Raw genomic sequence first — 13,900 nt, 5'->3', positions numbered from 1 at the left:
TCCATAGCCAATTAGTTTTCCAATCAATAATCCACAGAGGAAGAGTTCCCTAACATTGGTTGCAACCCCCACAATGTGTCAGCACTCTCCCTCTTTCGTCCCTGGGTTTCCTCATTTCTTGTTCCTGTCCCTCCTTGCCCTCTCATCTTGGGCTTTGGGCACATGCTGTCCTGTGAGTCGCATGTGGTCGGTTATTCTAGGAAGCATGTTCTTCATGGGCGTTAGTGTTTGCTTTATGGTGCTATGCTGACATCAAGAAGGGTCTGTAGTCTCAAGTTAGGCATTGACCCAGGGCAATGGTCTTTGGGGCTCCTCTAGTCTCTTTTCTTGGGGGGGGGATACAGAATGAATTTAATGAAATGAAGAGGAAGTCAATAGCTTTACTAGTCCTGGTGAAAGATGGTGGGGGAGGTGTACTAGTAATGAGGGGAAAAGGGAAGTTCAGAAACACGAAAGGGAAGCTGCTCCACTCTGAGAAGAGATGGAAGCAAGGGACTGTCATTCTTCATACGGAGCCTAGAGAGCGAGTCCCTAAAGGGGAGTGACCCCCTTCTTGTTCCTTCTGAGACCCGATCAAGAGGAAGACTATGATGGATACAGGCAGTAGGTCTCGCTGATCACTTGTCTTTCTTAGCAGCATCCTCCTCTGCAACTCCCCCCTTACGGTTTTCATTTAGGCCTGGTGACTGAAGAGACTGGCCTTTTTAAAGAAAGCACAGTGTAGTCCATGGTGTAGAGTAAGCAAATGAGCATGCATCGTCCTCAGGCCACAGTGATTGGTTAGGGATGGATGTATATCTCAGGCTGACCTGAGCAGAGTGGATCTAAAGGGCTTATGCTGGGAGCCCCGTCACAAAGAACCCCCACTTAACGAGGGCACATGGAACCCCAGGAGCGCTGGCAGTCACGAGGTGGCCGGCCTTAAGGTGATCCTACAGAAAGTGGAGCATAAAGAATAAAATAAATTAGGTACTTTGACATAGACTGAGCTCCTGGATCAAGCTTCACCTGGAGCCAACCCTAACCTCTGAAGTTTACAGGTATCTGTGACAATAAAGCCTTTTGATTCTTAAGCCAGTTTGAGTTGGGTTTTTTTATGATTTAAAACCAAGATTCCTAAGCTTTACATCCATCATACTTATCCTACCTAGCCCTATCTTCCCACAGATTAGCACAGGGATCCAGGTAAGAAGGTCACTAGAGTTTTGTTAGTGACATAGAAGGCAAAGGTATCAAGCTGGCGGGGTCAGAGGCAAGACGAGGTGACTCAGCAGCTGTACAGAGAATGGGCCAAATGAGAAGCAAGTGCAAAGGGGCTTCTACTAAGCAGGCAGAGTTGACATATGTATGTATACACACTTAAATTCTCTTCCCCACCTTTCACGAGGGGGTTGCTTTGGGGTCCTTCCAGTCATGGGGTAAGGGACTTGGAAGCACATGCCCCTTGAAGCCTTTGCTATCCTATGTGGCACTCTCTGCCTCTCCCTTTCCCAACGGAAGGGCCTCTTTTTGGGCTTCTACTGCCCTTGATGACACTCACTTTGGGGGTGACAATAATTTTCTCCCCTGCTTCTTTGGCATGTCGAGAACTAGAGCCCCTTACTCCTTTGGGAATAGCGCCATCTTCCTGACCCTGGGCAAGCACTGTCCCCCTCTCGGCCTCACCCTTTAGCCCTGTCCCCTCCGACCCTCCCGAGGAGTTGCTTGCCCCTCCAGAGCGCCATGTCTCCAGTGGTAACCTTGACCGGGCAGAGTCGGGGGCAGCTGCTGACTTCTCCGGGGGTAGAATTCCTTTCCCCAGCTTCCACCTGATTTTTATCGAGGACTCCCCCACCTTCTTTTGGCATCAGCTCCTACATCCTCTCCATCCTGCTTCGCTGCTTTTGTTGGCAGGCCCTGCCCCCTGGCCTCCCTCACAGGTCCTTCAGCGGTCCTCTTGACGCCCTTGTCATGGGGTCCCGGGTCGCTGGCTGTGCCTACCTCCCTGTTCTCCATGCTTCGGGCTGAGGGAGACCCACAGGTGGAGCTCACCAGTCCCAGGAAAAGGCGGGGTAGCTGGTAAGGTCATGCTAATGATGGGCACTGCCGCCTGAGGAACCCCAGCCCTGCTGGGCAAAGGCAATGTAGCCACTTTTAAGGGGCCTTGAGAGAGCTTGGGGCCAGAATAGGTGGAGAGACTCGAATTGACTGGATATGTGAGCAAGAGGTCCGGGGGAGGAGCAGAGGGAGTCGAGCCACCAGGGACTTAGCTTGGGGGTCACTGGCTGCTGGGGCCGGGCTCTCGACTACACTCTTCTCCCGTTCTCCACGCCCTAGGGGGCCAGGCCCAGCCCGGGCTTCCAATTCCTTGGAAGGCTGGGCTGGTCCCTCTGATTTCTTCGGGTTCCGCCCTCCAGGTTCTCTACACCGCTCTTGGATTTCGATAACCGTTCTCGGGGGCCATGTTCATCCTCTTCAGCAAGCCCCATGGCCTGGAGCACATGCGCATGGGCGGATCTGGCAGAGATGAGGTGCTGCTGAAGCAGGAAGCGGGCGACCTCTACGATGGAACTGAAGGACCGTTTCAGGATTGGCTCTGGCCAGTCACAGGTCAGGGCGCAGGCTGCATCTACCAGTTCATCCCGCGGTGCCTGGGTCACTTCTGGGCCCATTTCTGGGCTCTCGGGGCCCTTCAGGTCAAGTCCGGGCAGGGGTGGCATACATACCATGGGCTTTTTTCGTATGCCACTGTAGCAATATTTGGACTGGCCCTGGCCACCCAGCCTCTGGGCCTTGATGTCAGGGAAAATCTCTCTGATGGCTTTGCCAAAGTTGGCTGTGCTGAGTGGGCTGCAACAGGCGAGGCTCGTGCACAGTTTGCTTTGGCAGACAGGTGTCTGTGTGCTCTTCCAGGTGGTTGCGGATCCACTTATAAGCATACATATACTCCTCGTCGCTGAGTGTGCTGGCCTCTGAGCTTTTGTCTCCAGTGCTGGGCCCTGAGGGGAGCTGAAGGTAGAGATACAGCTTGTCGTTGTCTGAGAATTTCTGTACATCTTGCAGAATCCCCTCCACTTTGTTCGCAAGGCCTTGGAAATGGTAGCTTGGAGCCTCTGAAGAAGGGTGGTGGGCTCACCCGCCTCCGCATTACCTGGGGGGGGGCCCTCGGGGAGCCCTCCCCCCAGCCTTCGGGCTCTTAGAATCAGGTTCGTCTTCTGTCATCCCAGCACGAGGGCTCGTAGCCACCTTCACTCCAGCCCAGCCCCACGGTCCTGGCTCGGCCGGCTCGTGCGTTGCTTTATTTTCTTTTTTCCTGAATCTCCTCTAGTCTCTTTCAGAGCAATGTCTGATATTTTTCTTTTGGCTTTTTTCAAAAATCCATTCTATTATTTTCTATTCTTAAGAGTGGTTGGTCTGGCTAGACCAGAGGATGTACACTGGTACAGATAGGAGCTGGAAACACAGGGAATCCAGGGTGGATGATCCCTTCAGGACCAGTGGTGAGAGTGGCCATACTGGGAGGGTAGACGGAGAGTGGGTTGGAAAGGGGGAACAGATTACAAGAATCTACATGTGACCTCTTCCCTGGGGTATGGACAACAGAAAAGTGGGTGAAGGGAGATGTCGGACAGGGCATGATATGACAAAATAATAATTTATAAGTTATCAAAGGTTCATGAGGGAGGGAGGAGCAGGGAGGGAGGGGGGAAAATGAGGCGCTGATGCCAGTGGCTTAAGTGGAGAGCAAATGTTTTGAGAATGATGAGGGCAATGAATGTACAAATATGCTTTACACAATTGATGTATGTATGAATTGTGATAAGAGTTGTATGAGCACTTAATAAAATGATTAAAGATAAACAAAACAAGAATAAAATTTTTAAGAGTGGTTGGTAGTGGGAACTGAGCACCATCTAGTTCTTCTGGTCTCAGGTTAGAACAGGCTTTTTTTGTTAATGGGCCATTCTTCCATTGGACTAATTGCTTCCTTGAGGCTTTGGTTTTCTTGGTAGTTAGTTTTTTGTGCCAAACTGGCTGATAAACATGTGTGGGATTAATTGAAGGGCAGAGAGATAAATGGTTTGGCGAGCCTCGCCTTTCTTGTTGTTTGCTCTTTGATCACCGGACCAGTATGCGGCTGCCTTGCTTGTTCTGTGCCTCAATTTGCAAGTCACACTACCTGTGGGAAACCTAACCCATGGACTGTGTCGCTGTAATTTGAGGTTCCTTCAAGACTTGCTTCACTACACAATTGGAATTTACATCTGGCTGACTGTGCCCTGCCTTGCTGTTTGCTGCCTGTGCCCAGATAGCCTAAATTGCTCTATAGAGGACTACCTGGCGGCCCTCAAGACTTGAAGGACTGCCAGTGTCTCACAACTCTCTCACGGAGTGAGTTGCACTGAGCCATTTGTACTGCTTTATAATTTAATTAACTGCTTATTCCTTACGTTATATATCTATCTGTATTAATATATATATAATTATTAGAATTTAGGTTTTGTTTCTCTAGAGAACCCTGTCTAACACAGGACTCCTATTCTCCAGGCAGGAAGAGACCAACAGTTGCTTCTTAGATGCCCACTTGCAAGTTTTTCAGACCCTAGATGCTATTTAGCAGACTAGGATGTAAAACATTATCTTTAGGATCTATCGTTGTTATGTACCACCAAGTCGGTCCTACCACTAGAGCACAACAGAACAAGACACTGCCCAGGCCCGCTCCATCCTCACCATTGTCTCTACACTTGAGCCCATTGCTGCAGCCATGCTGTTAATATGAGCGGGTACCCCCCCCAAAAAAACTGGGAAAAGGCTCCATAGGGCAGAGCTTTGGTGGTATGCATTTTCCCCTTTATGCGAGCATCAAGCAACTCGCTCTGAGTTAGTGTACCCAGTGGTGTCTCCTGGGAAGGTTCTCTCTGGTCACAGCGAATTTTTCATAAAAGAAGTTTCACTCTAACTTTGTTTTATGGGGTGGCTGATTTAAGAGAACAGTGCAGCTGTGAAAGTTTGTTTCCTGCTTGGGAAAAATGCTGCAGAAACTGTTATGATGTTGAACACAGCTTACAAGGACAGTGCTATGGGAAAACTCAAGTGTACAGTGGTTTTCTCATTTCATAAAAGGTAAAATATCAGTTGATGATAAACATCATTCTAGATATCTGTCAACATTCCAAAGAGACAAAAATGTTGACAAAATTCAGGTACTTGTGCTCCAAGACCATTGAAGAGATGAGGAAGTTATCTGGATTTTATCAGTGAATTGTAAAGGAAGATTTAAGAATGAGAAGGGTCGCTGGCAAATTTGTGCCTTGGGTCCTGAAACTGACCAGGAAAAAGAGTGTTGAATGGAAACATGCTGAGCTTTGAAAGAACAGCTCCGAATTGACCCAGACTTTCTGCAAGGTCATTACTGGTGATGAGACATGGTGCCATTCTTCAGACCTCCAAAGCAATCAAGCCAGTGTGTGTTAGTCTGGATAGACTAGAGAAACAAATTCATAGAGACTCATATGTGTATAGGAAAGAACTTCAAATACAAGAGCAATTGAGTATTGGGAAAACAGCCTAGCCCAGTCCAGACATTAGCCTATTTGTCAGATACCACTCTCTAAAGTCCTCTTCAGATTCCTGCAACACATGCAATGACACCAAATACAGGATGATCACAGGCCAGTGGATGGAAAGTCTTGTGGATCCAGTGGTAGTAGAAGCATCCCAGCACTGGTGTGGGTCTCCACATGACTTCTCCAGCTCTCTGATTTCTGACTGCACCAGTGTAGCTCCATGAGGCTCATCCTCAGTAATGTCTTGGCACAGGGAGTGTGTGTGTGTGTGTCCCGCCTCCAGCGAGCTATTTATCTCCTGAGCACCTCTGAATGAGGTCATCAAGCTGCGATCTGATTGACAGACTAAACGCCACCCCTTCACTCAAGTCTCAAATTGACAACAGATAATGTAACTACCCCATATGCTGAGCATGTCCTTCCATTAGGCACAAGATGCTGCCAGTTGACCTGGATGTCCCTCAGGACTATGGTTGTCAGCCTTCAAATCCAATGGTTCAGTCCTGATATCCAGGTCGTTTCTCTACCTGTAGCACTTATGTGAAGAGCAGGGCTTAAATGTGGACTGCCCGATTTCCGATCGTTTTCTTATCTGTACGATCCTACTAAGTTAAAATCAGATTACAATCCTGTCTGTCTTCCCAGGTTGTTGGAGAAATTAAATCAGTTGGTATACATAAAGCATATATTCAGAACTGTGCATGTTCGTTGTAATTATGTAAAGGTTAGTTGTGATCATCATTGCAATGGCATCCAAGAGACTTTAAATGAAACAACCATCACCACAACAAAATATCCTTCCTGGTAGATCTCCAACCTGAACAGACTGGCTCTCCTAGCTTCTCCTGAGAGGGCACCAGGATTCTGGAAAGTCACATGGGAACACCCCCGCCTGCCGTCACCTGGCACTGCTGGCTGAAACCATACCCTGCAGTACTTGTAGGGAAATAAAGCAGAGGAGGGAGGCACCAGAGCACACATTTTGTGCTGGTTCTCAAATCTAGATGGCTCTGGTATCAGGCATTTGCCCAGGCAATCCTGAAACAGGGTTTTAATCCTCTTTGCCTCTGGTCCACACAAGCAGTTTCTTCTGGGATCTTTCTTCATGACTGGCAAGTTCCCCTTCCTGGGTGCCAGGTGTGGGGCCATAGCCTCACCCTGGCTGTTGTCCTTTCAAAAGTCCACCTCGACCCCACTCAGGGCTTAACCTCAGAAAAGCTCATGGTGCCTTGTGAAAGAGAAAGGCAAGTTGCAAATCGTGAGTCTGGTAGAACCACTGGTTACAATATTTAGGGAAATACATTTAGAAAGTCTAGAAGGATGTATACACAGTGGTTACCTCTGGGTTGGGATCTTAGCAGGGACAGGGGTGGGGGGTGAGCCAGCTGCCATTGGGTTGGTGTCACTCCTGACACCCGATGGTGATCAGCTTAGGATTGCGCCTGTGGGGATTTCAGCAGCTGGCTTCTCAGAAGTCAATCACCAGGCCTTTATTCCAAAGCACCTTTGAGCAGCCTCCAGCCCCCAGCTGTTACCAACCAGGTGGCTCTGGGAGGGAGAAGGACTCCCTGCTTGCTGTAATCCTGTCAGTATTGTTAGACATTTTCACAGCAAGCATATGCTAGTTTTGCAGTGACAAAATAACCCCCAAAATATTTTCAATAAATACCAAATCACAGAAAAATATTTGCAGCCCACCTTTTGTAGATAAAAGGGTTAAAGAGATGCATACAAGTATTTATAAATTAAAAAAGAAAATGGTTGAGGAGAACGTAATGAAATAGCAGCAGTAGGTAACCTGGGTGCTGTGCCATTGAGCTGATTCTCACTTGTGGGGCCCTGATTATGCGCTCAGCTTAATGGAAAGGTTGGAGGTTCAAATCCCCTTGCTGCTCCATGGGAGAAGGATGTGATTTGATTCTGTGAAGATGATGGCTTCAGAAGCCTTTCTACTCTATCCTAGATGCCTCTATGACTCTCAAGGGTACTGAAAGGACTCTTTTAATTTTCTTCTTTCTTCTATTTTCCAAACATGTCATATTGAAAATTCCTTACACTTTTCTAGTCAGAAAAATAGAATTTTGAAATTACAGGGAACCAACACAAAAACACCAGATCATTAAAAAAGATGTGCACAAGGAAGCCAGAAAGCTTAAAAGACTTGAAAGGATAAGACTTAAAATGAGACTATTTAATAAGGAAAAAATATCTTCTAATTTTTGTAAAAATGAAAAACAATTGGGAATAATACAAGTGAGAATGAGGAAATCCGCTGGAAACTTACAAAAGTTCTACTCTGAAAAGCCAATAGCTGGAACGAATGTTTAAAAGAAGCCACTGGAAAGCAGGCAAGTGGTGAGACCTTGTCCAGGCCTTGTCTGTGGGAGGCCCTGGTCAAGTTCAGAAGCATCCTTTCGGGAGCAGGACTTCTTCAGGAGGCTCCCTGAGACGGAGACACACTTACTCTGGTGACAGTGTGAAGCCACCAGGCACACCGAGCCACGCTTTCTGGGGACCACCGCCTTATTTCAGAGCCATGTAGGCATTTATCCAGCACACACACCCCCGTCCCGTCCCGCCGCCGGACCAACAGCTCCTTGAAGGACAGGGGGCAGGGGTGCCATATGCCCACCCCTGCAAGAGCCTGACAGAGGGGAGACAATCCATAACCTCCCGTCATCTGCCTCTGGACCCTGCAGAGGCCTTCAGCTCCGTGCCTCGGTATTCTCAGATCAGGCTGCAGCCCAGCCCGGGGGAGCACCCTTACCACGTGATTCTCGCATGGCTCCCACCCCAATTCATCACCGCACAGATTAACCTGATGATGTTTGATTCCATGCACAAATGCCTACTGACGATGTGACTGACTGGCATCCCGCCCTCCACGCTGCAGCACTGTGACTCAGAATTCGAGCCTGCCAGAGCTCACGTAGGCCTCCCTCTGCCCTCCCACAAAAAGAGACTCCTCATCCCAGTGAGCTCCCTTCAGCCTGCAGCAAGCTCCCAGGAAGCCCCGGCCAGCCAGGGAGACTTATTTTGTTGGAGGGACTACGCTCTGTGGGCACAGAAGGGCACTCTGAGACTGGCCCTGAGCCCTCGTGGACCCTTTCCTCACCCAGGCCCCAACCCACAGATGGCCCTTGAGTCTGAGCAATGTCCAGGAATGACCTAGAGCCCTCAGCCAGCTTTATTCGAATCCTGAATCATTTGTGATCACAATTTTAGTTACCTTTTTTGTTTTTCCTTTTCTTTGTGTTCATTTTTTGTTTTATTTTTGTATTGATTTTTATTCCATTAATTTTAGATCGATACTCTTCCCTAAGTTCATAACTTCCAAAAAGTTCCTGAGTGGCACTGTTGGGTAAGCATTGGGCTGTTAACTACAAGGTTGGCAGTTCAAGCCCACCAACTGCTCTGAGGGAGACGGATGAGGCTGTCAGCTCCTGGGAAGATTTACAGCCTCAGAAACCTGTTTAGAGTCACTGTGAGTCAGAATTGACTTGAGGGCTGTGGGGTTTGTTTGTTTGTTTGTTTGTTTGTTTTTTATACACTCCAACTAAGCCCTTAAACATCTAGCTCTTGTCAGTCTAGAACAGGAGTTACTGGTGAGAAGAGAGGAGGTTATTGGGGGATGATAAGAGCAATGCCTCTCACACGGCAACGTGCAATGAATCACCAGAAATTGTGGCGATGCAGGTTCTCCTCCCATAGTCCTAGGGTGATGTCTGAGGCTCTGCCTTTCTCACCAGCGCCCAGCTGGTGCTGATGCTGCAGGTCCCAGGACCACACTCTGCGTGGCAGGCGGCAGGCAGTATCCTTGTGCCCATGACATCATGAAGCAGGAAGAAACTCTAGAGGCTCTGTTGGCTAGCTTCTCCTGGAGGATAGAAATTCTTCTGACATATAGGATAGCGATGGAGCCACAAAACGGCTCACAAGAATGCACCTGGGGCGGGGGAGGGAGAATGAACCTGGAGGACATGCTACTGAGTGAAATTGTTGTTGTTGTTGGTAGGTGCCTTTGATAGTTACATAATCTGGTGTCAACCTGATGATATTAAAAGGGTGTCAATCAAGTCACAGCTCATTTGGAGGCTCATTTGGAGATAAATAGCTCACTAGAGGTCAGACGGACTATCTCTCTCTGCTTTGTCTTCCTGCTGACAAGCCACATGGAGCTATGCTATGGAGCCAGAGCCCTGGGGCTGGAGGAGTCATGTGTAGACCCACGGCAGTGCTGTGCTGCTTCCACTGCCACTGGATCCACAAGACTTTCCACCCCCTGGCCTGTGATCTTCCTGCATTCAGTGTTATTGCACGTGTTGCATGAGTCTGAAGAGGAATTTATAGACTGGTATTGGACATATGGTCTAATATTGGACTTGTGGACTTGATTTGGACTGGGCTGGGATGTTTTCTTAATATACAATTACCCTTCTATATAAAGCTCTTTCTCATACACATGGGTGTCTCTGGATTTGTTTCTTTAGTTTCTCAGACTAACACACTGAGTGCCATTGAGTTGCTTCTGACTCATAGCGACCCAGTACACCACAGAACAAAACACTGCTCCGTCTGGGCCATCGTCCCAGTCGTTCTAGGCTTGACCTGTTGTTGCAGCCACTGTGCCAATCGTCTCGAGGACCTTCCTCTTCTTCGCTGCCCTCCACTTTACCCAACATGATGTCCTTCTCCAGCGACTGTTCTCTCCTGACAACATGGCCAAAGTACCTGAGACGACATCCCGTCATCCTTCAATCACAAAAGGACAGACATTGTGTGAGAACACTACTATAAAGAGGCAAGAAAAAGTCTCCATGGAGAAAGAAATATTCTCCGAGCGTCACGGGGGGATGGAGGGAAAGTCATTAACTAGAGAGCAGATTTGGATTAACTTTGGCGCAGGAGAAGGCAAAACACTGGGAGCGGCAGGTCAGCATAGCATGGCCAAGGCAAAGGAAGCCAGTGGGAGGTATACACGAGTAAAATGTAACAAGAGGAAACTATTTCCTGCCCAGTCATTCCATAGCAGTAATAATCAGCATGTTATAAATGGATATGTAGGTAAGGAGATGTACGATGAGCGGGTCTGCAATGGTGCAGGGGCAGTGAATTATTTAATATGGCTCTTCTAACTAAAGTCTCTAACTCCACCAAAAGACCTTTCCCTGCACGGGTCTGGTAATAGGGTGGAGGAAGAGACTCAGAGGATTCATCTGTGAGTAATTGGGTAAAGGTTCCCTGGAGTGGAATCCTGCTGTGTATAAAATGAGCCCTCTGAGAAGCAGGAGAGGGATCTCATTATCAACAAGAACCAGAGGGGAGCAAGTCCTCTGGACCCGAGGTTCCTGCACAGTGAACCTTTGGATCCAGGTGACAGCTGTACCTTCAGAGGAGCACCAGCAGAACCAGGAGGCAGAGCATGGAATAGAATGATGGACTTCCCCATCCACAGACGAATGTTTTTGCGCAGGAGGCTGGCTCGCAGAGTGGGGTGCCCCTCGGTGCTTAATTGGGGAAGTTGGATTTGCTGACTCGTGGAAGTGGAGCTGAGGGTCTTCTGGGTGAGGCTTATTGGAGTAGGGTGCCTGTAGGCACTTCATTCAGGGAGCTGGGTTTGCTGACCTCCAGAACTTGAGCTGAATGCCTTCTGGTTAAGGCTGAGAGCAGAGTGGTGTACGCCTTTGGACATTTATTAGCAAACCTGAAACTTTGTAACATGTAACATGTTCTGGGAAACAACCACCCTGAGCATTTCTTCCTGCCTTACAACTTGTTAATTTCCTTAATAAACCCTTCAGTCATGAATTTTGTCTGTGAATTTCTGTGTAGCCATTTCAATGGATATTAGAACCCAAAGGAATAAAATAGAGAACATTAATTAATGAATATTAATTCATTCAAATTATGTATGAGAGTATAGCCAATGTGATATGGCTCGCATATAATATTTCTACATATGTATATGTATGTGCTGCAAATATGTCCAGGTAAACAGTTTAGCATACAGGGCATAAAATTATGCAAACTTGTTAGACATAATCACCATGAGGGACTGAGTCACAGCACTTGAGGGTTTTAAACCATTGTCTCAGGGAATATATTGATCCACATAAAGTGATGTTCTATATCCTGCTTTGGTGAATAACTTCTGGGGTCTTAAAAGCTGGCACGCAGCCCTCTAAGATCCAGCCCTCTTGGATCCTGTCTGGAGCCAAGAACAGTGAAGAAAGTCAAAGATTCAAGGAAGCTGGTCCTTGAATTGGTCCAAAAGATTAATGGACTACAGGAGCCACAGCCTCCACCAGACGGAGACCAGAGGGACTAGATGGTGCCCAGCTACCCAATAACCACCTTTATCAGGATCACACAGAAGGCCCTGGACAGAGTGGGTAAAAAATGCTGGGTAAAATTCAGAATCATTAAAAAAGACCGGGTTTACCAATCTGGTAGCACCTATGGCTCCTAAAAACCTCTCAGACCTGGAACTGAACCCACACCTAGAGATACCCTTTTAGTCAAAGAACAGACAGACCTATAAAGGTGCCCCGTCCCCCCTCCCCCAATAGGAATTAGAGGAGAATCTCACTGGAAAATCACCAGGGGAGGGGAGCATCAGTATTTCAGAGGAAACACGTTTCTGATTGTGGGTATGGTGGTAAATGGGGAGGAGGAACCTCACGTCGGGAAGGGGTGCTACATAGCAATTGTAGGAAAGCTAAGGGGAGAAAAAACCCAGTTCTCTGTTCCTGGGTAGACCCTTTGAACACGCTTTCCCCCAGCCCTCAGTGAACCACACCATGGACTAAGCACGATAATGACCTTAGACGCTGGCCTTACAGGGAGCATGGCATGCCCCAAGGGCCACACCAGAAGGACTCCATGTGGAAGCTCAACTGAATGGACTGGGCCCTACCTCAAAACTACCCGTACCCTTAGATTTAGGACTGAATTTCCCTGTTGGGAGAGGAAACAAAGCGTGCTCATGACAAGACTGTGGAAATGGTTGTCATTGGACCTTGGGTGGGGCCCCTGGCTTAGTGGGTATCCAATGAACGGAGACCCAGAGTCACCATATATGTAATACATCAATGCTCCCCTTGCATTAATACGATAGGTATTAATCTAATAGGTAAAAGAATGTTAATGTAAAGAATGTTACAGGAAATTTCCCCTAGCACTAACCCCCATGCTCAATGTAAACAGAGCTCCATCAATTAAGAAATCAATCTGCACAAAGCAGCAACTCAAGGACTGCAGCTCGCAGCTGAAATATACTCAATAAACTCTTCCTATCAGGAGTACCTTACCGTTATAAGCCATTAGATGAATTATTGATGTTATCAATGAAATCGCCCTGTGCCCCAGGGGAGTGATGTTTTTCTGTTCTGTTTGTTTTATTTTTAGTTGGGGGGAGGGTTGTTTTCTTGTTGTTTTTCTTCTTCTTCTTGGTTTTTGTCATAAGTAAACCAGAGTCATCTGTAACCACCAAAGTAAACCAGAGTGGTCTGTAACCCGTGGACAAACAGATGGATTCTGGGCACCCACTGAATTCTATGCCCAATCCAGGCACAGTGATTTCTGGTAACAAGGTCCTACTCGATCCTGCCCATCACGAAGCGATCACGGAAGAGAAGGCTGCTCCAGCACAGTGTGGGAAGAAAGCGCTGGCGGCCAGCTAACAATTGCGATAGTGTGTGCGGTCTGAAGGGCTTGTATTCAAGCTGCCATCAGCTGTTTCTCCCTTCTCGGCCATCTGGACGGCTGCTCTTGGCTGGGGAACCCCACACCTAAGACTGGAAGATGGGGCAGCAAAGAAGACAGAAAAGTCGCTGGAGTCCATCAACTCCGGGCTTCAACTCGTGAAAAATGGGAAATACATGCTGGGCCACAAGCAGACGCTGAAGATGGTCGGGCAGGGCAGAGTGAAACTGGTCATTGTGGCCAATGACCGCCCAGCCTAGAGGAAACCCGAAATCGAGTACTGCACCACGTCGGCCCACACCGGTGGCCGTCACTGCAGTGGCCGTAACATGGGCGACAAGTCCTGCAGAGCGTGCACACGGCCATGGTCGACCCGGGGGTGCTGATCACGTGAGAACGTGCCAGAGCTGAGGGCGAAAAGAAATCCTGCCCTCTTTTCTCCCAATAAAACTGGCCAGAGGTATCAGGCATCAGAGTGGAGACCCAAAGCCCATCTGTACACAATTGGACATCCCTTCACAGAAGGGTCGCAAGGAAGGGACGAGCCAGCCAGGGTGCAATATAGCACCGATGAAACACACAACTTTCCTCTAGTTATTTAATGCTTCCTTCCCCCTCACCCACACACCTCCATCATGACCCCAGTT

At 48.1% G+C, this 13,900-nt stretch overlaps 1 pseudogene; it reads right to left on the bottom strand.

The window, feature by feature from the left end:
* Positions 1-1,380: 1,380 nt before the first annotated feature.
* On the bottom strand, positions 1,381-3,201 carry LOC142457222 (DNA-binding protein RFX5 pseudogene; annotated as a pseudogene).
* Between the last annotated feature and the right edge of the window lie 10,699 nt (positions 3,202-13,900).

Source organism: Tenrec ecaudatus, chromosome 9 (assembly GCF_050624435.1).
Source record: "Tenrec ecaudatus isolate mTenEca1 chromosome 9, mTenEca1.hap1, whole genome shotgun sequence".
Lineage (NCBI taxonomy): Eukaryota > Metazoa > Chordata > Mammalia > Afrosoricida > Tenrecidae > Tenrec > Tenrec ecaudatus.
This window is presented reverse-complemented; position numbering and strand designations above follow the sequence as displayed.